At 43.3% G+C, this 25843-nt stretch overlaps 1 protein-coding gene and 18 non-coding genes across 19 annotated transcripts in view; 7 read left to right on the top strand and 12 right to left on the bottom strand.

The window, feature by feature from the left end:
• The window catches only part of LOC115051719 (NACHT, LRR and PYD domains-containing protein 3-like), a 318526-nt gene that overhangs the window by 126928 nt on the left and 165755 nt on the right, over window positions 1–25843 (top strand). The gene's annotated exons all lie outside the window — the stretch shown is intronic.
• Window positions 1504–1591, bottom strand: trnay-gua (transfer RNA tyrosine (anticodon GUA)). Its single transcript is given in 2 exon segments — window positions 1504–1539; window positions 1555–1591. It is a non-coding gene; the product is annotated as a tRNA-Tyr (tRNA).
• On the bottom strand, window positions 1763–1873 carry trnal-uaa (transfer RNA leucine (anticodon UAA)). Its single transcript has 2 exons — window positions 1836–1873; window positions 1763–1808 (listed from the first exon to the last, which is right to left on the bottom strand). It is a non-coding gene; the product is annotated as a tRNA-Leu (tRNA).
• trnam-cau (transfer RNA methionine (anticodon CAU)) lies at window positions 10839–10911 on the top strand. Its single transcript has one exon. It is a non-coding gene; the product is annotated as a tRNA-Met (tRNA).
• Window positions 11797–11868, bottom strand: trnac-gca (transfer RNA cysteine (anticodon GCA)). Its single transcript has one exon. It is a non-coding gene; the product is annotated as a tRNA-Cys (tRNA).
• trnal-cag (transfer RNA leucine (anticodon CAG)) lies at window positions 11985–12067 on the bottom strand. The gene has a single exon. It is a non-coding gene; the product is annotated as a tRNA-Leu (tRNA).
• On the top strand, window positions 12209–12290 carry trnas-gcu (transfer RNA serine (anticodon GCU)). The gene has a single exon. It is a non-coding gene; the product is annotated as a tRNA-Ser (tRNA).
• On the top strand, window positions 12494–12581 carry trnay-gua (transfer RNA tyrosine (anticodon GUA)). Its single transcript is given in 2 exon segments — window positions 12494–12530; window positions 12546–12581. It is a non-coding gene; the product is annotated as a tRNA-Tyr (tRNA).
• trnal-cag (transfer RNA leucine (anticodon CAG)) lies at window positions 13462–13544 on the bottom strand. Its single transcript has one exon. It is a non-coding gene; the product is annotated as a tRNA-Leu (tRNA).
• Window positions 14374–14445, bottom strand: trnaa-cgc (transfer RNA alanine (anticodon CGC)). Its single transcript has one exon. It is a non-coding gene; the product is annotated as a tRNA-Ala (tRNA).
• On the bottom strand, window positions 16213–16286 carry trnan-guu (transfer RNA asparagine (anticodon GUU)). Its single transcript has one exon. It is a non-coding gene; the product is annotated as a tRNA-Asn (tRNA).
• On the bottom strand, window positions 17205–17278 carry trnat-ugu (transfer RNA threonine (anticodon UGU)). Its single transcript has one exon. It is a non-coding gene; the product is annotated as a tRNA-Thr (tRNA).
• trnal-aag (transfer RNA leucine (anticodon AAG)) lies at window positions 17994–18075 on the bottom strand. The gene has a single exon. It is a non-coding gene; the product is annotated as a tRNA-Leu (tRNA).
• trnag-ucc (transfer RNA glycine (anticodon UCC)) lies at window positions 19211–19282 on the bottom strand. Its single transcript has one exon. It is a non-coding gene; the product is annotated as a tRNA-Gly (tRNA).
• Window positions 20209–20280, bottom strand: trnap-agg (transfer RNA proline (anticodon AGG)). The gene has a single exon. It is a non-coding gene; the product is annotated as a tRNA-Pro (tRNA).
• On the top strand, window positions 21311–21383 carry trnak-uuu (transfer RNA lysine (anticodon UUU)). The gene has a single exon. It is a non-coding gene; the product is annotated as a tRNA-Lys (tRNA).
• Window positions 22459–22540, top strand: trnal-uag (transfer RNA leucine (anticodon UAG)). The gene has a single exon. It is a non-coding gene; the product is annotated as a tRNA-Leu (tRNA).
• trnas-gcu (transfer RNA serine (anticodon GCU)) lies at window positions 23571–23652 on the top strand. Its single transcript has one exon. It is a non-coding gene; the product is annotated as a tRNA-Ser (tRNA).
• On the bottom strand, window positions 23848–23921 carry trnat-ugu (transfer RNA threonine (anticodon UGU)). The gene has a single exon. It is a non-coding gene; the product is annotated as a tRNA-Thr (tRNA).

The raw sequence follows: 25843 nt of genomic DNA, 5'->3' as shown, positions 1-25843 counted from the left end.
TCCAGCTACGGGCCTGTAACCCGGTTCGAGTCCCATCTTGGGTGGTTTACAGCAGAGTGGTGCAGTGGAAGCGTGCTGGGCCCATAACCCAGAGGTTGATGGATTGAAACCATCCTCTGCTAACAGCTTTTTAGCAGTCATGATCCAAAGTCTGTTGAAGGTGAATTCAAAGGTTATCTGGATGTACTGTATCCGCTTTCAAAAGCTTTGTTTTTCTGTTTTTTCTACACAAGACTTTAGCTCTTTGGAGATACGGCAACAAGAGAGTGCATGCTTTGCATGTATGAGGCCCTGGGTTCAATCCCTGGCATCTCTAACGTTGATAATAAAGCACAGTGCTCATCTTGTCAAACACTCTGATCTCTCAGTGACCCACTCAGTGTAGTTGTCACATCAAAACATCATAATGAAGTTACATCAAGTGCATATAGAGCAGTTCTAGGCTCTCAATAATATTAAGAGTACAATATTTTGACTTTTATTTTGAGAGCAGGAAGAAGGATATCCAATACATTAAGTTGGGGAGTCTTGTTGAACAAACAGCCCTGTTCCAGCCAGGGGTTGATACTGCAGGTCATCCCTCTCTCTCTCGCTCTCTCTCTCTCTCTCTCTCTCTCCCTGTTGTCCCTGATATTTTTCATATTTGATCATAAAATCTTTAAGGTCAAGTGCATGTGATTACACTGAAATAATATCAAAGATTTGTGTGTGCTAACAATGACACCATGGAACCACATGTAGCTGTGTGAAGTTTGCTGGAGGAAATGCTCTCATCCTCTTAGATGAGTCCAAACAGCAGCACTCAGCTCTGTCAGCTCTGTCTACCTTAATGCCTTGCAGACTACAGAGATTCTCAAACATGCTGTGTCTCTCCCCAAATGGGAAACTTGGTCCATGTAAACAACATTATTAACAGGACTTGAACCTGCACAGGGATAGCCCCATGGATTTCTAGTCCATCGCCTTAACCACTCGGCCACAACAACACTCAGATAACTCAGCCTTCTCCAGCCTGCATAGTTTCCACAGTCTCGTTATGGAGTTATTAGTTGTTGATGTTGTTCTGTAAAAATCTGCATCAGTGAAACATTCATTCATACGCGAGGACATCACGTATACACGTATACCTCAGAAGTTACATGATGGTCAGAAATGTAAATGATCGATGTCTAACACCGTGGAGGTGATGTTTGGAACTACACGAGGCCACATTCCCAGAAGTAGACCGGAAGAAAGCTACAATGGAGTCCTCTGGGTGTGTGGCCATTTTGTTTACTTGTGTCACTCTGGTTAATGAGCTTATTATAGAAAAATGCATGTCTTCTCCCCGTCGGGGAATCGAACCCTGATCTCTGATCCTAGTGGGGGATCTTCATACCACTACAATGGTATGAAGTGGACACAGCTGCTCTACATGAAAAGTGATACAACTGTGGTCACATCCTGTCTGTAGTCAGACTCATCACTCATCAGCTGGATGAGGCTGATGAAAAAAAAATGGAATCCTTCGAGCCAGATTTGAACCAGCGACCTAAGGATATCAGCTGTAAGCCTCTACAGTCCTCCGCTCTACCAACTGAGCTATCAAAGGGAGCTGCTGATGCTCAGCGGATTCAGTAACAGCTGAGTTTTCTTTAGTCCAACAACTGCTGTCCATTCATCCCACAGGGAGCCACAGGCTTTAGTGTTTTCAGTGCTAACCCCTTTATTGTCAAAAAATCATATTCCTATTTTATGCAGATTTTTCATTCACATAAGGCTTTGTCAGGAGTGGGATTTGAACCCACGCCTCCATTCAGAGACCAGAAGACTCTTCTGCACAGGAAGCAGCTTAACTTAAGTCTGGCGCCTTAGACCACTCGGCCATCCTGACATGTGCCCAGCTGCCACTCTCTGATGTGGTTCGACTCCCGGTATGGGAATTTACTTTACAACAACGTACCTACCACAAGTATGCCTCACCTGCTCTAAGACTCTTCACGCCTTTCTAAGGAAGTTCTCTGTTCTTGTTGTGAATGAAGATGAAGTTACGTCAAGTATGTATGTATAACGTACATAGGTACGTACATGTATGTACTTAATAAAATTAATAAATCTCTTAATAAAATTATTTTGACTTTTATTTTGTGAGCAGGAAGAAGGATATCCAATACATTAAGTTGGGGAGTCTGGGGTTCATAACCCAAAGATAAAGTTAAATGAATCATATCCAGAATGAAGAGCTCAATTAAGTATAACATTTCCTTTAAACGTCTGACATCACAAATCATCTGACATTACTGTTTGATAAATGTGGTGACAACATGTTTTATGTCTTAAAGGTCCTGCAGCTCTTCCAACTGAGCTACTCAGGCTTCTGATTGGGGCGTATTTCAGATGAAATGAAAGAGCCGATCTCTGAATGTGCTCCTGCTGCTGGCTCTCTCTCAGCTGATCCCAGCTGATCCGCTCCGAGGCTGACAACCAAATGTACCTCATGTAAGTCAAGCGATGAAATGAGTTCATCCTCTCATCTGAACTTTATCAGGGGACATGAAAATAAACGAGGCACGTTTGCTTTTACTTCAATTTAACGCCAATAGTCCAATAAGAGCTGATTTGTGTTTCACTTCATTCGTTTCATTCGTTCGCGAGACGAGTCATGTGTCTTTGTGCGCATGCGCTCATCCATCCGAATAAAACGCGAGAGTGACGTATGCGTTGGTGTCGCGTGGGAGAGCGATGAAAGACAGGAAATGGCTTTGATCTCCAGTGACGTCACACAGTCTGGTTGTATGTTGGCTGTGTGTGTCTCTTGTGAGTCCCTCTGCTGTCTGCTATGTGGATCTTCGGTTCATATCTCCTGGTTGCTGTGAAGCCCCGCCTCTGTGTTGGGAGGCTCCGCCTCCACCTGTGGGGAGGCTATAAAAGCCAGACTCCCTCAGCTGATGCTCTCTCTCCTGGACGGCCTGGATCCTGTTTGGTTTGAGTATCTTATTTTGACACACACGGCTTTCAATATCCAACATTTTCATCCCACACTGATGACTGACCTCACACTGCTTTATTGGTTTTGTATTTTATTGTTATGATGGAAAGTAAAAGCATTTCTTTTTTGAGCCCTCCCTTATAAGAAGTAAGGAATGTGTGTTTCCCCAGATAGTTTGAGAATGGTAGAAATGTTTGGGCGTGTAGTTTTGCTGTTTTATAATGCTGCTTTAATGAAGTGTGGAGGGGAGGAGAATTCAGAGTTCAGTAGTTTTCAGTCAGCAGTTGTTTGGTGCTGTGGAGTGAATTGTTTGTAGTTGCAGGTCGCTGCATGTGCTCAGACAGTGTTTGGCTGTAGGAGGGTTTTTTTTGTTTTGTTTTTTTTTTTTGGCAGGAGCATCTGTTTGTTCCCCCAAATAGGCCGTAGCAGCAGTTCCTCATAAGGAGGGACTGTTGGCTTTGTTGTGTTGCAGGGCTGTTTGTTGTTTTTGTATGCTGTCCGTGTGGTTAGCAGCAGTTGTCTCGGGGGCACCTTCTGTAGCGTTGGCTGGGGCAGTTAGCCGTCCACAATGCAAGCGGGTTTTAGGTGCATAAGTACCCACCACCAGTACGCATACGAAGACTAGGGTGGAGTTAGGCAGTTTAGGGGGGAGGCTCCTTTCTCTATAAATCCTCTCTATGGCTGTTCACTGTCTGAGTCGCAGCAGGGTCTCTGTTGCCTCAGTTCATATTGCAGACAGAATTTTGGTTGTACTTTTTTTTTTTTTTCTCCTCTTTCTCTTCTCTGTCAGCAGGATGTCTTGTGACCATACTAATCAGCTGAGTTGAGGAATTGGCAGTCAGTGAGCATCTTCTGACCTGAGCAGTGTAAAGATTTTGATATGGCTCTGTCAGAGACTTGTGAGAAGCTGTCAGCGGAGCAGTATGTGCAGTTTAAAGGGGAGAAGCTCAGACTGGAAAGGGAAAGGCTGCAGTTTCAGATGGAGCTGCAGGCAGAGAAGCTGGATCTGGAAAGGGAAAAGTTAAAGTTGGGGGAGGTGGAGTGTTGACTCATTGACAGCAATCATGTGTCTGTGTAATACCTTTCACTCTGAGCACTACTTTTTTTTTTTTTTTTTTTTTTTTTTTGGTGGTTCTTGGCTTGATAAGAATAATTTTAACGACCCGCAGCTACAAATTCCTGTAAGCTGTGTCCTCTAATTCCTCAGTCAGATCTCTCAGGTAGTTACCCAGAGGCAGTGTGTTTGTCCCTTTCCCGTGATATAAATGAGGCTGTCTCCCAAAATAAAGAACTCTGTCCTGCGTAGACTGAAAATAACTGTACACTTTTAGGCTGTTGTGAAGCAGCCACAAAGACATTATCTATTATTTTTTTTATTTTTTATTTTATTTCCCCCATCTCCACCCACCTGTGCTCCCTCATGACAACTGGTGTTACGCCGTGCACCGACCGTAACCTCTTTATTCTCCTCATGGTGTTAGAGCAGAGCTCAAATGTTGTCCCCGTTAGAGGAGAGTGTTCTTGAGGCTGAAAACACACAGGCGTGATTTAAAAACAACTCAGATACTCCCAGACCTACTTAAAGCTTCCTACTTCAGTGTAACCGTCTACAAAGTAGTTTAGTTTAGTAGAAACCCATTCTAACCACTGTATGCTGCCGTGTGAATAAGATTAATAAGATGGTCAGGAGGAGGAATGGCTAAGGTTCTGGGCCTGAGAAAATTGGTGAGAAATACTTTCATGCAGGCCGAGGCTGTGGTCGACCTGCTGAAAGGATCCCTGCCTGTTTCCTGGATGTAACCGTTTCAGGAAACAAGCCTCAGAGAGAATGAATGTCCACATTGTTTTGGCAGTAAAACAGCTTCTTTTTCAAAGTTAAAGACTCCGCCCCTCACTGTTTCGTACCACGCATTAAACACAATCACTCTTACCTGCAGCTGTCATGAGCTATGATTGATGATTATGTGCTATGAAGACGGTTTTCTTATAAGAGGCCGTTCTGAAATGTCTGACAAATTCTAACGCGCATGTCACACCTGAAACTACACCGGCGTTTCCCCCCTCCTGAATCTCTAACAGGTGTACGGCCCTGTCTATGGCATTCAAACACTCAGTGTGTGAAACAACTGGTGGAAAAGGTGAATCAACCTGAGAGAAATGGGGAGAGACGGGGGGCTCAGTCGCAGAGTCATTTTCAAAGGTCAATTCGTTTATTATGGAACGAAGATCATTTACAACGTTGGTCAGAGTTTCAGGGCGATTCAACCCCTCTATAGCGAGGTTTATGGCTAGGAAAGGGTCCTCTGAAAAACTCCTACATTCAGCATTCTCTTTTTGCTCCATGTTAAACCTTTTAGAATTCATACGCCAGTTCATACAACCTGTCGAGAAATCTATCCAGGTGTCTGTACGGTATCCTTCTGCAGTTTGGCAATCTAATTCTTCTTCTTGTTGACCTATAGGAGGGGGATCTTGCTCTCCTGAATGGGGACCTGCTTTTTCTGGTCCCCTTTTTCTGGAGATCCTCTCTATGGCTGTTCACTGTCTGAGTTGTAGCAGGGTCTCTGATATTGCAGACAGAATTTGATGTCTTTTTCTTTTTGTCTAGTGACCATAGTAGCTGAGTATCAGCTGAGTTTTTGCAGCATCCTGCGCTGTAGTACACTGTCTCAATTTAAGAAGGGGGTTTGTTGACTTGGCTTTGCACTTAGGCTGGAACGAACCTGAGCACTACCAGACTGAGTGATAATGGATGTGGCTATGTCCATCCTGATTCTGTTGATGTCTTCTGTGCCTGTGGGAAATTCCATTGAACTGCCAGTGAAGATGTGATCTGCAAACTGAAAGTGTAAGAGCTCGTAAATCACAGGTCCCCCAATGCGTGATGATGGCATATACCGGAGTGCGATGTAGCAGAGCTTACTTTTAGAGCAAACACTCCACAAGATGTTGTCTTGTTGCAGTGGGTGAGGCACAATGTCGCAGGTCCACCGTGACACATTGACAGTTTTCTCATCAGGGCTCTAAGGAAAAAATGTGTAAATGTTACTGAAGCAACCAATTCAGTTAGATGAACAAGAATGACCCAATGTCACTGGTTTGTGAAAATATAGTATACCTTGTTGTCTCCAAACACCTTTTTGTCTTTGTAGGTGACTCTCCCATTGAGTCAACAAGGAGAGATTTCTTTTTTTGATGGGTATATGGCCTGTACATAAATAAATATTTATATATAAGCCCTATTTTTTTTTTATTATGGGAACAGTCTTTCTTTGACACATGGGCCTACTTATTTCTATCACAGGGAGCCACAGGCTTTAGAGTTTTCAGTGCTAACCCCTTTATTGTCAAAATCATATTCCTATTTTATGCAGATTTTTCTTTCACTTTGGTTCACAAAAGGCTTTGTCAGGAGTGGGATTTGAACCCACGCCTCCATTCAGAGAAACCAATGGTGACAGTCATTAACAACACCTATAATCATATCAGAGGCATCCAGCTGAGGGAAAGGAGAAAAAAAAAAAATCTGACTTTTCTAGGTTCATTATAGCCCATCTTGTGTGATAACTGATGGCTCGTAATTGCAGCACTGAAAAAATTAACTCAGCTTTCAATTTCATAGCCGTGACCAGCACCACCACCACCTCCATCATGTTGCAGCACACCTTAAGCCTTTGAGTCTTTCTCTGCCATGTAGCTGTTATGGCAAAGGTGTCCATGTGGTAGACATTTTCCTTTGCCACATGCTGCCTCACCATGATATTTAGATATGCATTTATCACCTGCAGTATAACATTAAAAAAAATATTACTACTTTGCAGGGAGAAGCATTATGCCTTGCAAAATTCAATGAATATGCACCTCACTCTCCAACTCCTTTCCAGGGCCCAGCTGGAAGATGTCCTTATGTGATATTTTGTAGGGCCCAACCTTTGCCAGCAGCACCTGGCAATCATTGCCACCCCACGCTTTTGTGATACCTGTGACACATAGCACACTTAAACAGTGTTAAATTAAAAGGTCATTGTTAAGTATAAATCACTTACATCTACGCACAACAGAGTTTATGTGGTCCATTCTGCACAAGGCTAGAGACTCCTGTGAAGGTGAAGATGCTAAATATAATGGTGTATGATTTGTTAAATCTAAGGGTGATGGTACAGAGGATGGAGCAGGTGGTCATTTACAAGATGATTTGAGAGCTGTACCTGAGGGATGATTACTGGGTTTTTTTGAGAGGTCCAACAGGGCAGGGGCAAGTAGAGGTTTTTTTTTTTTTTTTTTGTTTGTTTGGTTTTTTTTGGTGGTTCTTCGTTGGAGGATTTTATTTTGTGGGGTATGCAGGGTGTTGGCTGTAAGAATGGTTTCAGGTGGTCTATGTTGATTTTTGGATGTTGGCTCCCATTGTCATCCACCAGGTCTGCACTTTTGTTTTCGATCTTTGTAATGGTATATGGCCCCAACCAGGTATGCTCTAGTTTCCCCCCTTTTCTCTGCTGCAATCTCACAATTTTTCTCAAGACCCTCTGGCCAACAGAAAAGATGGATTTGATAGGCAGTCTTTGCCTTTTGTCTTGCCTCTTCTGGACATTCTCCCTCACCAGATTGTCCAACTGCTCTTTCAAGGCAATGCCAGAGGACACCACTGATCTGGCAACCATCTCCTCCACTGAGCTGCCCATCTTTCCAATAAAAAGATAGATTAAATGTAATTGTAATGCTCAAATTACCTGACGTAATTGAGACATCCATTCCGTGTAGTCCTCTGGCACTTCACATGGATAGCGTGCCTCAAACCCAAACATTAGAAAGTAGGGGGAGAACATGGTGGTGAGGTGTGGTTTGGTGCGTAGGCTAAACATAACGGCATCCAAGTAATTGTCCCACGTCTTTGGCTTGTCAGCGACAAGTTTGCGTAACGCCCTGTATAGTCACAAGGAAATGCATGTCGGTCATCATGGTTTTCAAAATGACATCAATATTATGGAAGACCTACTTTTAGACTGTGCTGAAAACATTTTTTAAATTACAGATTCACCTCTGAATTGTCCCATTCAGGTTTTCCACATGACCATTTGTCTGTGGGTGATATGGCGCACAAAGACTCCTATCCACATCCAGGAACTTGCAAATCTTGAGATTCAGCTGTTTAAAAAAAAACATGAGTACAGTTTAGCAGCAATGCATTGCACAGACTGTAGACAGGACCATAATGGTTCTTTCACCAAGCCAACACTAACCTCATTAACAAATTCTGTTCCTTGATCGGCCAAAATGCACTGCAATGCACCAAGCTTACAAAATATTGTAATAATGCACTCGGCGACCACCTCGGCACTTTTATTTGGGATGGTGTGCGCCTCTTCCCATTTGGTGTAGTAATCCACCATCACACACGTAGCAGTTGCCATCATCAGTGTTCGCCAGTTGTCCCACGAGGTCCATTCCCACCAACTCCAGAGGACGGTCCACCTGAAAAATCAAATTTTTTTTTTTTTTTTTTTTTTTTTTTTTTTTAAGTATTCAGTAAAATGAAAGCCTTGTTACATACATGTATCGGGATATATTCCTGTTCCTTTTTGAGGGAGAGCCTGCTGAACTGGCATTTTGCACACTGTGGAACCTGATGGTTCAAAAGCAGATATTGGAAATGCAGTCCACAGAACTACAATGTATGGATAAGCTCAATATATCATACAATTCAATTAAATAATTCCATTTACCCATTTGTCCAAGTCTACCCCCATTCCAGGCCAGTAAAACCTGCCGCTGACGGCATATTTGGTTTTTTTGGGTTCCACAGTGGCCTCCCTCTGCACTGTCATGGAACTGCTTGAAAATGTCACTGGCCTCCTCCACGCCAACCACCACTCTCCTGAGCAACTCCGTATCGTTTTTTGACGAAAGGTAATACAAAGTATCACCTATTGTAACAAGGTGGTTGTCAGCAGCGTACAAGAATCTGATTATCTGATTAGTTATTATTGCCCTGTCAGAGAGTTAGAGCTGGCAATCAGGGAATCATTTTTAACCTTTAACCCTAACCCTAACCTTTCATTTGGAACCGGGCGGAGCGCCTGCGTATAACATATTTCTGTTCCTTTGATATCCCAACAGGATAGGAACCATTTTTCTTATAGTTGACCAGCTCGTCAAACTGAGATTCTCCAGTGGCCACCGTCACTTTGAGTCACCGAAGTGGAAAAGATCCTTCTCGACGACAGTGTTGTGTTTTGCCTACATCTGAGCTGAAGATACAAATAAAATAATCTAAATCAGCTTTTATTTTGAAAGGCTTGTGTGGTGCAACAGCTCCTGTTCTTTCTGTAGCTCAAAGCGTCTAGGGGCTAGGATTTGGCGCTCTCACCACCGTGGCAAAACACAGCAAAACATGTTAAATGATAAAAATAAAGATTTGAAGAAGGAATGAAAATAAAAGTGATGAACTGTGGATGGCAGCCTGCTGTTGATCTGACTGAACAACAATGCAGAAACCTTTATCTTGTTGTTTCTCCGTCTTGTACAGCACACAGTGGAAATGAATTCTCATTATTGCTTCCATGACCTGGAAGTGGAACTAAAGGTGGTCACCAACGAGGCCTGGAACCCAGAGGAAGGAAAAGAGTGAGATGGAGGAGACCTGTCAGTGTTTCAGTATAAACATACAGCCCTGACCACTGTTGTATCCAGGCAGTGCTGACTGCTGCTTTTCATGGACAATGGTCGATTTTTTGGAGTTATATTTCCTAATTATGTAAATTGTTATTTGTTGTGACATTGTTTCTTTTAATTAAAAGAAAAGAAATATCCTTTCATACCTCTGTCCTTTTCTGTTTGATCCCCAAAAGTGCTCATTAGTTTAAAATATAGAAAACCTAAAGTAGGATTTGATTCCATAACAGCAGGACAAAGTGTGTCATGAATCTTCTGGATTCTACAGACTGAGTTCATGTTCTGATAGATTTATTTTACAGCTGTAGTAACAATAAATCTCCAGCAGGTGGAAGTATTGCTGCTCAGATGTCATGTACACTGTGGGACACACAATACTCACAGAGGACTTCATTGTGCTGCAGTGAGATGTATAAAAAGCTCCAGTTCTACAGTCAGAAGATGTCCAGTCTGAAGGTGGATGAGTTCTGACTGCAGAAGAAAGTTTCAGAGCGTCTTCCAATGGCTGATTATTGATCTGTGATCAGGTTATGAGCTATAAACACTGATCACCTTCAGGTTGGTACAACAATCAATCAAATATGCTGCTTTCCGAACAAGTGTTGACAAAAAATGCTGTTTGACATTCACATTGGAATTCCAAACAATATGTAAACTCCATGTCTGAATAGAGGTGGATGTGTGAACGTGTGTTAAAATCAGAGAGAATTTACACTCATTCAACTCAAATCCAGGAACATCCCAAACATGACTATTAGTCCTGTCTGAGAGTTTCCTCCACTGACAGCAAACATACTGTATATCCATACTGATCACTGTGATCAGGTTTGAATCATCTCTGTGAGAATCCCACATGAAGCTGTCAGTCCTGCTGGATACACACACATCCCACTGAACACATTTTACCTCACTATCATATGAAGAAATATCACAAACCAGATGAACTTCTCAATGTGATGATCAGAGAGCCTTTAGATTTCATCATCATATGATAGAAACATGTTGGTTTTTTATGAATATATAAAATGGTTCTTGTGAACGTTGTGATAATCCCTGCAGGTCAGATTTATGAAAGTTGCCATGTTTTTGATTTTGATGATGTTCCTTTTGGCAACGGTCTGTTCCCCTGAGGTTAGTCTGTGCTGTGCTGGGTGCCCCCGACGTGCCCGGGGTCCTTTGGGTGCTCTGTTCATTACAGGCCTCGTTGGCGCAGTAGGCAGCGCGTCAGTCTCATAATCTGAAGGTCGTGAGTTCGAGCCTCACACGGGGCACAGCTTTAGTTAATAATGAGGAGTTAGTGGTTTAAACCTCAAATGCGGAAACAAGTGAAGAGAAGAAGTTTGATCTGAGGAAAAGTCACTTCCTCTTTTCAGGAATCAACTTCTACCATCTGTCCACTAGATGGAGATAACTGAGCATCAACTGAGAACTGAGTTCTTCATCATCTGGAAACAGACAGCATTGTTTTCTTCAGCTGGAGCTCTTTGTTCAAATCTGACCCTGTAACTTTTGTTCACACGACAATTAGCCGATTAGTTTTCATTGACAAGAAACAAACTGGCAGTGGTGGGATTCAAATCCACGCCTCCGAAGAGACTGGAGCCATCTCATTCTTTTACTTTCTCTGGGTTCCAGCCCAGACTGCGACCTGCGACCTGAACGCAGCGCTTTAGACCGCTCGGCCATTCTGACGACAGATGCTGAACAATTAACCGAAAAATTTGCTGAAAATTAGCCCATCAAAGTGAGTCCACAATACACAATGACTGCCTGATGTAGATCGCATGGAGGCTCAAAATTTGCACTTCCTCACACGTGTAGAGGGTTTCACTGGTAAGATTCAGGTTCCACCGAGATTTGAACTCAGATCTCTGGATTCAGAGTCCATAGTGCTAACCATAATTAACCATTAATTGAATTTTTGGTAGGATGACTAGGATGACTATGCTGACTGGATAATTGAGAGATCAGTGTTAGACAAGATAAGTACTTCCTGTGCTTCATTAGCAGAGAGACAACAGGGTAAAGCAAAGCACAACACTGTCCTGAGGATCTATCCCACATCGAAGTGATGGTGGCCATTGGTGCAATCCTGAAATGAGAAACATCACAGTGAAAAAGTTTGTGTTTGCATGTGAAAACACATAGTGTTTAGCAGGAGGCACCCAGATTTGAACTGGGGACCGCTTGATCTGCAGTCAAACGCTCCACCACTGAGCTACACCCCCCATTAACATACACAGCAATTTTGGTCTTTTAAAAGTTTGGGCGGTCAAAAGTAGGCCAAAACAACTTTGTCCACAAACACAACTTGCTGCACTAGAGGTGAAAGAAAAGCACTTTCTGTCAGAAGTGGGATTTGAACCCACGCCTCTAGGGGAGACTGCGACCTGAACGCAGCGCCTTAGACCGCTCGGCCATTCTGACAACAAAAGCCAGCAAATGAGCCGAAGAATTTGTTGAAAAATTAGCCCATCAAGCGACAGAGACATGCAGAACTTTTCCTGTTGCAGCCTGCTATTCCAGCTAGAATTATCCAAAATATCTGCCTTTGAGGCCATCAAACATGACGAGGTGGCCGAGTGGTTAAGGCGATGGACTGCTAATCCATTGTGCTCTGCACGCGTGGGTTCGAATCCCATCCTCGTCGGTGGTTGCTTTAGTCTGTCTAAGTTGCAGCCTGCTATTCCAGTCAGAATTATCCTCAACGTCAGCTGGTGAGAGCGTTCCAGTATCAAGGGTGACATCGTTGATGACTGCAGTCATGGATTTGATCATACTGTGGTAAATGACATTCTCCAAATCTGTAAATATTAGTCAAAGGAGACAAGAAGAGGAGAGGTTGAACAGCTCCCTTCGATAGCTCAGTTGTTAGAGCGGAGGACTGTAGAGGCTTACAGCTGAAATCCTTATGTCGCTGGTTCAACTCCGGCTCGAAGGAGGTCTTTATTTTCATCGGCCTCATCCAGCACGGTGATGAGTCTTCCTACAGACAGGAGGTGACCACTGTTGTATCACTTTTCATGTAGAGCAGCTGTGTTTTATATTGCAAGCAGCACTGAGTTTCTAATATTCAGGAATTGAAATCCCAGTCTTCCACAAGACAGGCAGAGATCCTGTCCACAAAGGAGTTTAAACAAAGAACATCCCTGGGTGGGCTTGAACCACCATCCTTTCAGATAACAGTCGGACACGCTGACCGATTGCACCACAGAGACATGATGAGACATGTTGAGAAAATAAAAGTAATGAACTGTGGATGGCAGCCTGCTGTTGGTCTGACTGAACAACGATGCAGAAACAACAGACAAAGTCAAATGAATCAGAATTAAGAATTAAGGGTTCAATTCAGGATAAAATGTCTTTTTAATCATCTGAATTCACAGAACTTCTGACATCATAGATCATCTGACATCACAGATTGTCTGCCATGGCAAAAGCAGTGCAAAAGTTCACTGCAAATGCACTGCAACACGCAGTGAAAAAAAAAAAAAAAATCACTGTGAATGCACTGCAAATTGCAGTGAAAAACCAACACCACACTGCAAAATGCATCGAATATCCACCGTATTCGCACTGGAGATGGTTTTGTGGCATCAACGATGTCTCCCTTGATACTGGAACCTCAACCCAGCACCTTTCTCTGTTTGCATGTGTTGTTGTTTCCATTGTTTCCATTTTCGAATGACGGAGTAGGAATATTTCGACATGTCAAAGGAATTTTGGTCTTTTAAAAGTTTGGGCGGTCAAGAGTAGACCAAAACAACTTTGTCCTCAAAAAACACACCTTAATGCAGTAGAGGTGAAATGAAAGTGGTTTCTGTCAGAAGTGGGATTTGAACCCACGCCTCCAGGAGAGACTGCGACCTGAACGCAGCGCCTTAGACCGCTCGGCCATTCTGACGACAAAAGCTGCAACAATAGCCGAAAAATTTGCTGAAAAATTAGCCCATCAAGCGACAGAGACATGCAGAACTTTCCCTATTGCAGCCTGCTATTCCAGCTAGAGTTATCCTAAATATCTGCCTTTAAGGCCGTGAATGATTTCTAAATATCTTTGAAACCTGTTGATGGTGAACGCAGAGGTTGTTAAAGGGGCCTTTTCTCAAAGCTTAGCTTGTATGCCAGTACAGGGGAATTAGCTCAAATGGTAGAGCGCTAGCTTAGCATGTGAGAGATAGTGGGATCGATGCCCACATTCTCCACAAGACTTTAGCTCTTTGTTGGAGATAAAGCAGCAAGTGAACTAAACACAGCAGGTCCCTGAGATCGGATTTTCAGAACAAAGTAGCACAGGTAGCTTAACCAGGAAGAAGGATATCCAATACAGTAAGTTGGGGAGTCTGGGGTTCTTAACCCAAAGATAAAGTTAAATTAATCATATCCAGAATGAAGAGCTCAATTAAGAATAACATTTCTTTTAAACATCTGACATTACTGTTTGATAAATTTGGTGACAACTGCACTTTGGGTCCATTTGGAGAACATGGGGGGCTGAGTGACTTCATCACCAGAAATTAAAATGTCTAACATCGATAAAACTGCAGCAGCACAAATAAAAACATTTACAGCACAAATGGTACCATTTTGCATCCATTCAGAGTGGATGAGGGGCTGGGTGAACTCTGGATGATGTCTTTCACACATATGTGTGTGTTGTCAGTAATTTGTTTGAGTGAGTAAGCAGGACAACATGGAGCAGTTCAGGATTTCCTACACTTCATTATAAATGCTGGAGATGCCAGGGATTGAACCCGGGGCCTCATACATGCGAAGCATGCGCTCTCCCACTGAGCTACATCCCCTGTGTAGCTGCCCACAGGGCTTCTAACACACTGTGACAGGTGAAGGTTCATTCTGATGGAATGAACTGTTTCTACACAAGCTGCATGAATGTGACACAGAGCTCATGTTTAAAGTATTTTTAAGTAAGCATTATCAACGGGCTCATCTCATCCAAAAGGTTTCATCAGACAGATCGCTGTTTTAGCTGTCGCAGGAGCTCAGAAGCTATCTGGTTAGCTAAAGCTGCTAAATCTGCCACACCATGCAGGGAATGTAGCTCAGTGGTAGAATGTGTGCTTTCCATGTATGAATCCTTTGGTGCAATCCCAGCATTGCTAAAGAGTCTTCTTTTTTCTGTTTTTCTCACACAGGTTCAAACACAAACTCCTCCTTTGTTCCTCCGCTGAGTGAGACGGAGCTCTGACGTCACTCCTCAGTAAGGAAAGTGACACATGACATCATCACACAACTGGCATAATTTATTCAGCAACATCTTAAGTTTTACAGATGAATATTTTAATTTCTGTGCTTATAAGCAACAATGTATTTCATTAAAGCTGATGTCTTTCTATGATAATCCATCATGGACCGCTGGACACTTTGATATCAGTAAATCCACTGTGTTTTAAAGAAGTTCAGAGTGTTTCAGAGTTTCTGACATGATACAGACAGACAGATCCAGTGTCCCAGAGAGAGAAGAGTCCCGACACTCCCTGATCTCACTGCGGGGTGGTCACGTGGTTCATGTCAGCCCGCTGAACTGTCATGTTCTTCTGTGGAACAGACAGCAGAGACTGAGACATTGCATGCTAAATATAAATAAAATCACATACCCAAGTACTTGTTTGGGTGTTATTGCATTATTCCATATTCGTAAATATCAGTTTTACATTTTGGGTGGTGGGGTGACAACTGAAAGCTCTACATAAGAATTACTTAAATAAGTTTTGGAGGGAAAGCATCACGTTTGTGTCAGTTGGGGAAATATTTTGATGATTCAAATGCTCTTTTTTGCGTAGATGGATTATTGGATTTCCTTGATTTTGCTTTAATTCCTATTGACTTACTCGTGGTCTGATAGTGATGGAGAAAGCAGAGTAGCAACAGTCCATTCAGCATTTATTGTCCATCCCACTTCTTCTGATGAGGCAGGAGCTGACCATACAACCATTATAATTTTAAGACTAAGCCATACAGAAAATGTGAATCGAAGATATTACAGAGCAACAAAAGATCACACTTGGATGAATTAAATTGTTTTTTTTTTTTTAATAAACAGTGAGTGAAAACATCAAGAACAAATGTGCATGTGGAGACATCCTCTTCCTCTGCGTCCTGGACACTAAAAAGCAGATGAAGCAAAACAGATGATGTTCAATTGTGTCATGGTTCATTGGTTACAACTAACACAACACAACTAACAACTTCTGACAGAAGCTGCTATGCACGTTTTCAGTGCATATTTGTATTTTCACTGCAGTTACTCATGGTGTTCAGAGATTTCAGCAGCTCACATCCAACACAGAGACTCTGAGCAGGCCCACCTGGTCTTAGACCCAGACCCAGACCCAGACCTAAATCCAAACCCAGGAGACAGAGGTTGAGTGAGTCAGTGAGGAAGAAGCTGCTCGTTCTCCTTCAACAGTTTGATCTGAGGAAAAGTCACTTCCTCTTTTCAGGAATCAACTTCTACCATCTGTCCACTAGATGGAGATAACTGAGCATCAACTTAAAAATCCTCTGGTCTTCCATGTGTGAACTATAATACCAGTGAATTAAACAAAGATCGTCCCTGGGTGGGCTCGAACCACCATCCTTTCGGTTAACAGCCGAACGCGCTGACCGATTGCGCCACAGAGACATGATGACCAGTTCCTGTTTCAGCCTGCTGTTGCAGCTATAATTATCCTAAATGTTGCTCCTTTTGTGTCTCACAGAGATCCTGCCTGTTTGGGAGAGCGTTACATTAAAGACTTAAAGGTCCCTGTTTCAATCCTGGGTTTCAGCAGCTGTTGTGGGTCCTTTTGTTCGCTCCCCCAATTGAACTATTTCAGCACAGCACACAGTAGAAATGACTTCTCATTATTGCTTCCATGACCTGGAAGTAGAACTAAAGGTGTGTCCCTATCACCGGCCTTGATAATGATAACTGAGCACCAGTGAGTGCTCTCCTCCTCTTAGAGTCCGAACAACAGCACTCAGCTGTGTCATATTTTAAGGCTGTGCAGATAACAGAGATTCTCAAACATGCTGCATCTCTCCCCAAATGGGAAACTTGGTCCATTTAAAAAAACTAACCGTTGCTGGCAGGATTTGAACCTGCACGGGGATTTCTAGTCCATCACCCTAACCACTCAGCCACAACACCCACACACAGGAAAGCTCCCGTGACTCAACATTTTCCAGCCTGGATAGTTTCCTCCTCAACTGTTACCAAACTGTTACCTTAACAGGTGAAGGTTCATTCTGATGGAATGAACTGTTTCTACACAAGCTGCATGAATGTGACACAGAGCTCATGTTTAAAGTATTTTTCTTCAGTACTCTTATTGTGTATGGAGCTCTGACTGTTGACATAAGTGCAGGTGACCTAAATTCAGCAGCATCATCAATGTCCTCATCTCATCCAAAAGGCTTCATCAGACAGATCGGTGTTGCAGGAGCTCAGAAGCTATCTGGTTAGCTAATGCTGCCAGACCATGCAGAGGGTGTAGGTCAGTGGTAGAACATGCACTTCCCATGTGCAAGTGTCTATCTACAACATCTTACATTATGAATGAGGTACTGCTGGGATTTGAACCCAGGATCTCCTGTTTACAAGACAGGTGCTTTGACCAGCTAAGCCACAGCACCACTCTGAAGTACATGTATATACAGAGGATCTGGTAATGGAAGTGTAATGTGTATACTACAGTTGAGGTTGTTGTTGTGGTTTGTTTTAATGTAGGACTCTGCATCTACCTGAACCTGTTTGACTGCAGATGTGCATTTTCATTTGGACCCCAGGAAGAGTAGCTGCTGCCTCAGTGACAGCTAACAGGGATCCTAACAAGTGATAAACAATAAACAGACATTTCCAACCGTCATCAAAATGTATTCTTTAATTAAATGTTCCAGAGCTCAGGCTGTTGGTACACAAACAAAGAAAGGCAGACTTGTGGATTCACAAGATTATATCAGGATCTGACCTTTTCCTGTTCCATCAGTAACCATCAAAGGAGATGCTGATTCTGTGTGGCGATTTTTTGGAGGATGTTTTGAGTTTCTAGCAGCCCGGCTAGCTCAGTCAGGAGAGCTTCCAGCACAGGTTCCAACTCTTTTTCCCAGAGTTCATTGAGGGAATTATACTGGAGATGACAAACCTGGAGGGGAAGCGTGTGTTTGGGGACATCTGGAGAGAATTGGACCTCGTAGACCTCCAAACCTACCTGGGTCTGAAAAGGCTGACTGTGATGTTTCTCATTTCAGCCCAGCTGGTGTTGGTATCATCTGTCACTGTAACTTTTGTTCACAGGGAGATGAAAAGTGCCTGACTTAGTGGATTGGTTTTCATTGACAACAAACAAACTGGCAGTGGTGGGATTCGAACCCACGCCTCCGAAGAGACTGGAGCCTTAATCCAGCGCCTTGGACCGCTCGGCCACACTACCACTGGGTGGATGTCTAAATTCATGCTGGATGTTCACCACCCACTTCTACAAAGTCCAACAGTGAAGGTTGCAAATCCAGTTCAGTCCAAATAGTTCCAGTTTTGTTGTTGCTTCTATCGGCCGAAATCAAAGGTATCTGGCAGGACTCATTATTTGCACACAGCACATTCAGGATATTAATGTGACAGTTCATTATATGCTAAAGAAACCTTGTTCAGACTCATGATGGTCAGCCACGTATGTTGGGGGTATTTTCAGATCCAAAATACATCCCTGTACATCAGAGTGGTGCTGTGGCTTAGTTGGTCAAAGAGCCTGTCTAGTAAACAGGAGATCCTGGGTTCAGTGTCTCATTGATAAAGTTTAAGGTTGTTGAGTTAAATTCATATAAGTTTCATTAAAAGGACACAGCACTCTCTCTGACCAGTCACTTAACTGCACAGTCTTCATGTCTCCCAGCAGTTCCTTGTTGCTAAAGTCAGATGTTGTAGAAAGAAAGTACTTCTGGGTTTTCATCAGCTGTAGGTTACAACGATCAATATTATAGATATGACAGACAGAGTTCTCAATGTTTTCCTGTTAATCAGTGCTGCTGATAATCTCATGTAGTGTGTATAAACAGCAGAGGATGGTTTCGATCCATCGACCTCTGGGTTATGGGCCCAGCACGCTTCCGCTGCGCCACTCTGCTCAGTACGTTCAGGTTGCAGTGTCCTCTGGAGTTTTGTGTAATTTCTAACCACCACATCCACTTTCTCTCTCTTCCACCTGCAGTCTATCTAATAACGGCTCCACTGGTTGGAAAATGAAGTCAGAGTGTGTTGAAGTCTATGGGGTTTCATACAGACAGAGAGGAGAGAGAGAAGAAATCAAGTTTCGAGAGGTTGCATGTGGCCAGTATGGGGCTTGAACCCACCAACTTGGCGTAAACTGAACATAACTGGCCAGTTACCAGGGTCATGGACACTGTGGTCTTAGAATGTGTTAAACAATGTGTGTTGTTGTGGGTGTGTATCTACTGTAACAGACCAACTGTAGCTGAATAGATAGAACGGTTTCATCCTCCTCCTGGTCTGTAGACCAGTTGGGCACCATTGGCATGAGATCTACAGGATCTCAAGTTAAATTGTTAAACTGCAATGGCCGGGAATCGAACCTGGGTCAACTGCTTGGAAGGCAGCTATGCTCACCACTATACCACCATTGCATGCAAAAATGGTGAGGATCCACTCCGAATGGACGCGAAATGGTACCGTTTGTTTGCGCTGTAAAAATTCTTATTTGTGCTGCTACGGTTTTATCGATGTTAGACATTTTAATTTCTGGTGATGAGGTCACACAGCCCCCCATGTTCTCCAAATGGACCCAAAGTGCAGTTGTCACTAAATTTATCAAACAGTAATGTCAGATGTCAGTAATGTAAGATGTTCAGTCTTAAATAATTACATAGCCTATCGTAGCTCAAAGCTTTTGATCCAGTGAGACATTTATAAGCAGTTAGTTCCATTAGGCCACTGGGACAGATATTTAATATCTCCAAGAAGCAAGAATAGGTTAGGAAGGATACTAAATGTTGTAGTGTATGATCAATGCTCAGAAAACGTTTGACTACATTTTAAATGCCATAAATGTCCTGCTGTCAATGGCTCGTTGGTCTAGGGGTATGATTCTCGCTTCGGGTGCGAGAGGTCTGACTGGAACTTTTCCTGTTGCAGCCTGCTATTCCTGCTAGAATTATCCTAAATATCTGCCTTTAAGGACATCGTGAACTAGCAGACAATTGGTCACCTGCCAAGATAAAAATATATATAATCACGCTGTGCACGTGCAAATGAAGATCATTATATGCATCATAATCATGGACCAGCAAAGATGGTGACAGATAGAACATCATGTTATGTCAGCACCACAAAAGTAGTACAAAGCAGTACCAAGATATACAGAGGATCTGAAAATATTGCAAAGTGGCTGACCATCATGACTCCTACCAAAGTTTGTCTCCTGTGTAAAGCAGTCAATCACCAATATCCCTTCTCCTCAGCACAGCATGAGCCACAAAACTGCCAGAAAGCAAACCTCACACAGCTCCATAGTGTAACAGTTAGCAGCCCTACTGACTGAAAGGCAACAGATGGGCTCGTCCGGGATTTGAACCCAGGACCTCTCGCACCCTAAGCAAGAATCATACCCCTAGACCAACGAGCCATGTGGGCTGTGGAGGTCAGGACAAAAAAGTGGGAGGAGTCTTTGATCCCTTTGATGTCATTAGAACCTTTGTGACATCACAGAATCAGCATCTCCTTTGATGGTTACTGATGGAACATTTGTGGCGTTTTTTTTTTTTTTATTATTATTTACACACAGCACATTCATGTGACAGTTAATGTGACAGTTTATTATATGCTAAAGAAACTTTGGTAAGAGTCATGATGGTCAGCCACGTAAGTTGGGGGTATTTTCAGATCCAAAATACATCCCTGTACATCAGAGTGGTGCTGCTACGGAGTGTTGCATCAGTGGCCACCATCACTTCAAGTAACCCAAATGGGAAAGATCCTTATTGACAGCATTGTTGCGCTTTGCTACATCTGAACTAAAGATACAAATAAAATAATCTAAATTGGCTTTTCTGATTTGGCTGATCTGAATAGGTTTAATGTCTTGCTTGGGAATCAACCTGCAAAACTGCCCCCATGTTCTGTCAGGGTAGATGTTGCACACTGCGTCAAGATGATCTGCCAGTGAGACGGCCTGAAAAATAAAACACATGGTGATAAAGATTTCTTTGTGAGGTCAATAGCACAGCTTCTTAAGTCACAATCACAGAGACTCTGAGCAGGCCCACCTGGTCTTAGACCCAGACCCAGACCCAGACCTAAATCCAAACCCAGGAGACAGAGGTTGAGTGAGTCAGTGAGGAAGAAGCTGCTCGTTCTCCTTCAACAGTTTGATCTGAGGAAAAGTCACTTCCTCTTTTCAGGAATCAACTTCTACCATCTGTCCACTAGATGGAGATAACTGAGCATCAACGTAAAAATCCTCCGGTCTTCCACGTGTGAACTATAATACCAGTGAATTAAACAAAGATCGTCCCTGGGTGGGCTCGAACCACCAACCTTTCAGAAAACAGCCAAACACGCTGACCGATTGCAACCCCTAGCTGGGACAGGGCCGTTTGGGCGAGTCAAGCTGAAATAATTAATTTAATTTCATCTGAATTATGCACCTGTCAGAAGCCTGAGTAGCTCAGTCGGTAGAGCATCAGACTTTTAATCTGAGGGTCCAGGGTTCAAGTCCCTCTTCAGGCGATGCAGCTTCTTCCCTTTAGTGGTTCACGTTTTTGACTCCACAGCAGTGATAGGTGACACTGATCTATGAAATAATGAAACCATGAGTCTTTCATGTTCAAGGCCCATTTGTGCAGGAAAGCTCTTGAGTCTGTTACCTCAGACCACTGAGCCATCCTGACACGTGTGTCCAGCTGTCAGTCTCTGGTGAGGAAACAGAAAAGTTAATGCTAGCTTTGATAGCACAGTGTCAGCTCTCTCTCTCCCTCTCTCAACCCAACCGGTCGAGGCAGATGGCCGCCCCCCCGAGCCTGTTTCTGCCTCTTAAAGGAAGTTTTTCCTTGCCACTGGTGCCGAGTGCTTGCTCATCGGGGGATCTGTTGAGTCTCTAAATAATTTTAGAGTTTTATCTAAACCTGCTCTTTATGTAAAGATGATTGATGTAACTTTGTTATGATTTGGTGCTATACAAATAAATCTGATTTGATTGGTGGAGCATTGTTACCGTTGTAATGACACCATTTTCAAATATAACCAACCATAGATCGCGAACAGCTAGCTTAGCAGAGGATTGGTTTTATTCATCAACCTCTAGGTTATGGGCCCATAACCACGCTACACCACTCTGCTGCAAACCACCCCAGATGGGACTTGAACCCAATAGGGACTTGTGGGTTCAAGTCCCATCTGGGGTGGTTGCACGCTGCAACAACATGTCTCTTTGGGTTAATCGGTCAGCGTGTTCACTGAAGCAGCTGTTCACTGAAAGGATGGTGGTTCAAGCCCACCCAGGGAAGTGCTTTGTCTTATCCACTGGAACTTTAGTCGACACATGGAAGATTTGATTTGGAGAAGGTGTGTGTCCGGGTTCCCAGGGATGTTCTGTGGGAATATAGAACCATCCCATCACTATACACCAAGATACAAAGAAGCTGGACTTGAGAGTTTGTGAGGTTGGATGCTACACGCTGATTGTTTGTGTGTCCAGGACGTTTCAAGGACATCTTTCTGCCATTCTCTGCTCCAAACATTTCAACGCAACTTTCAGGGGTCAGAAACATGTGGCATTATTGCAGGCAAGCTAGGCAGGACATGTGGTAGTGTGGCCGAGCGGTCCAAGGCGCTGGATTTAGACTCCAGTCTCTTCAGAGGCGTGGGTTCGAATCCCACCACTGCCAAGCTTTGCACTCCACAGTATAATCTTGAAGTGTTTAAATCTAAAGCTCTTATGAATATAGTGTTCCACCCGTGGCTACCATCACTTTGAATTACTGAAGTGGGGACCTACATCTGAGCTAAAGATACAAATAAAATAATCTAAATCTGCTTTTATTAGTGGTGCGACTGCTCTTGTTCTTTCTGTAGCTAAAAGTTGAAACCCAGCAAAACATATCAAATGATAAAAATAAAGATTTGAAGAAGGAATGAAAATCAAAGTGATGAACTGTGGATGGCAGCCTGCTGTTGATCTGACTGAACAACAATGCAGAAACAACAGACAAAGTCAAATGAATCAGAATTAAGAATTAAGAGTTAAAGGTTCAATTCATTATAAAATGTCTTTTTAATCATCTGACATCACAGACCTTCTGACATCATAGATCATCTGACATCACAGATTGTCTGCCATGGCAAAAGCAGCGCAAAAGTTCACTGCAAATGCACAAATGCACTGCAAACTCCACTGAGAGTGAAGCACTGATGGGGTTTGAATGCAGGATGTCCTGTTTATAAGACAGACACTTTAAGCAGCTCAGCATCAGTGCTGCCAGTTTCTCTGCAGTTTTTCTCTAAAACCACGTCTGTGTCAGTCAACGCTTGTGCTCCTCACAATTGTGTGTCACTTCCACAAAGGTTGAAAGCTGCGCTTCCTCACAACAACAAGGTGCCCTGTCCTTTGAGTAGAAAACTATCCAGGCTGGAAAATGCTGAGTCACAGGAGCATTGCTGTGCATGGTTGTTGTGGCCGAGTGGTTAAGGCGATGGATTAGAAATCCATTGGGGTTTCCCCGCGCAGGTTCGAATCAGATGGTTTCTCTTTTCACCTGCTGCAGCAGCTCAGAGCCTCTGTGGTTAGGTAAAGGTCCAAAGAAGATGTAGATCAGTGGTAGATGTTCATCAAAAAAAAAAGGCCACTCAAAGCAGAAACACTGCTCAGGCTAAAGACCAGACCGTCTTCAGACCACATGTTCAGGTAAACGTTAACAGGACGAGGTCGCCGAGTGGTTAAGGCGATGGACTGCTAATCCATTGTGCTCTGCACGCGTGGGTTGGAATCCCATCCTCGTCGGTACATATTTGCCCATCAAAGTGAGTCCACAATACGCAAAGACTGCCTGATTAGATGGCACAGAGGCTCAAAATTTGCATTTCTTCACACGTGTAGCATGGACAAGTACAGGTTGTTCTCATTTTCCAAGGATGGCGTAGCAACATTTCTACATGTCAATGTCTGTTATATCTATAACATCTAACATTACGCGCAAGGCACTGCTGGGATTTGAACCCAGGATCTCCTGTTTACAAGACAGGCGCTTTGACCAGCTAAGCAACAGCACCACTCTGAAGTACATGTATATGCAGAGTTATGATTCTTAACAATTTTTGTCACCTGTGAAAAGTGGTCACCAAATTTCCTTCTGCTACACACAAAATTAAAATGCATTTAAAATGCAGAGATACTGTCCACTATATTAACGAGGAGCAGGAAAGAGAAACATCATGTGGTCTGTGACTTCACTTCCTCTGTGGAAAAACAAACAGAGAATGAAGTTCTCTAATGTCTTGTGAATGATAGTCCAATAGTCCTCCTGGAATTCTAAAATTGCCTGTGATGTGAAGAAATGAAATGGATCATCAGAAAAACACTTCCTGTTGCACCACAGAGTATGTGAGGGTTTACCAAAAGGTGCAAACAGATGATCTGACCCTGACGTGAGTTGAACACGCAACCTTCTGATCTGGAGTCAGTCGCACAGATTTGCAAAACTGTGACAACCTTGAGATAGCTTAGTTGGTAGAATGGAGGACTGTAGTGGCTGGTTGTTAAAATCTTTCGGTTGCTGGCTCAAATCTGGCTCGAAGGAGCCAGATTTGAGCTCTTGTCTTTTTCTCTTGTCCAGATACTGCAGCCAGGTACACATCCATTTGAAGTGAATGTGAGAGTGTGACGTATGCATGTTAGTTGTTGATGCTGTTCTGTAAAAATCTGATGACCCCAAATGTTTCCCCTGGCGTCAATTTCCGATGTGATGGGAGTTCTATGTGCGTCTTCATCTTCATTCACAACAAGAAACCAGAACATCCTTAAAAAGTCGTGAAGAGTCTTAGAGCAGGTGAGGCATGCTTGTGGTAGGTCCATTGTTGTAAAGTAAATTCCCATACAAAGAGCGGCAGCTGGACACGTGTCAGGATGGCCGAGGGGTCTAAGGCGCCAGACTTAAGTTAAGCTGCTTCCTGTGCAGAAGGATGTTCTGGTCTCTGAATGGAGGCGTGGGTTCAAATCCCATGCCTGACAAGCCCTTTTGTGAATGAAAAATCGGCATAAAATCAAGGGGTGAGAAATGGACAGCATACTCCAATATCTGGGGAACCCAAAGTCCTGCAGACTTGGGAGCTGCACTGATGGAAAGCCCGTCCCCAATAATGGGGGTAGGACAAACTGCAATCTGCCTTTCAGCTTCCCAGAAAAAGGAATAGACAACTAGTAGGACGATTCCTGTCAGATCCTGCTTGGCTCTGCAGACTGTAGCAAGATCTGACAACACTTGCGAACCAAACCAGCATTTTTTTTCATAATACAAATCCTTAATGAAAAATAGATTCCACTGGGGTGGTACAGCAGCCCTCTGTGTGTGTGACATTTTCAGTTTACGGCTGTGCTGTGCTGTCCTTTTCCTCTACATTGGTTTCACCAGAAATATTAAATATGTGTCCCAGTGGCCTGATGGATAAGGCACTGGCTTCCTAAGCCAGAGATTGTGGGTTTGAGTCCCACCTGGTGTGGTTTACAGCAGCGGAAACGTGCTGGGCCCATAACCCACAGGTCGATGGATCGAAACCATTTCTTTAGCAGTCACTAATCAAAGTCTGTCATATTTGAAGATGACATCATTACAATAGTAACAATGCCATACTGTTGCTCTACCAACTGAGCTACTCAGGCTTCATTCATTCAGAGACACACTTCATTATAAATCCTGGAGATGCTCGGGATTGAACCCGGGGCCTCAATCATAAAAAGCAAGCGCTCTACCACTGAGCTTCATCCCTGTGAGCAGCTAAGCCACAGAACATCTTTATGAAATTCTGCAGCTACTATCAAACGGCTCGTTGGGGAAATCCTTTCACTGTTTCACTGAAGCAGTCCACAGCAGCACCTCTTCAGACTCACACTTCACTTCAGACCTTTGAGGAAGTGGGACACAATTCTGAGGAGCACAAAAGTTCACTGAGAGACAGACTGCAGAGAAACTGGCAGT

The sequence above is a fragment of the Echeneis naucrates genome, chromosome 2 (genome assembly GCF_900963305.1).
Source record: "Echeneis naucrates chromosome 2, fEcheNa1.1, whole genome shotgun sequence".
Taxonomy (NCBI): domain Eukaryota; kingdom Metazoa; phylum Chordata; class Actinopteri; order Carangiformes; family Echeneidae; genus Echeneis; species Echeneis naucrates.
This window is presented reverse-complemented; position numbering and strand designations above follow the sequence as displayed.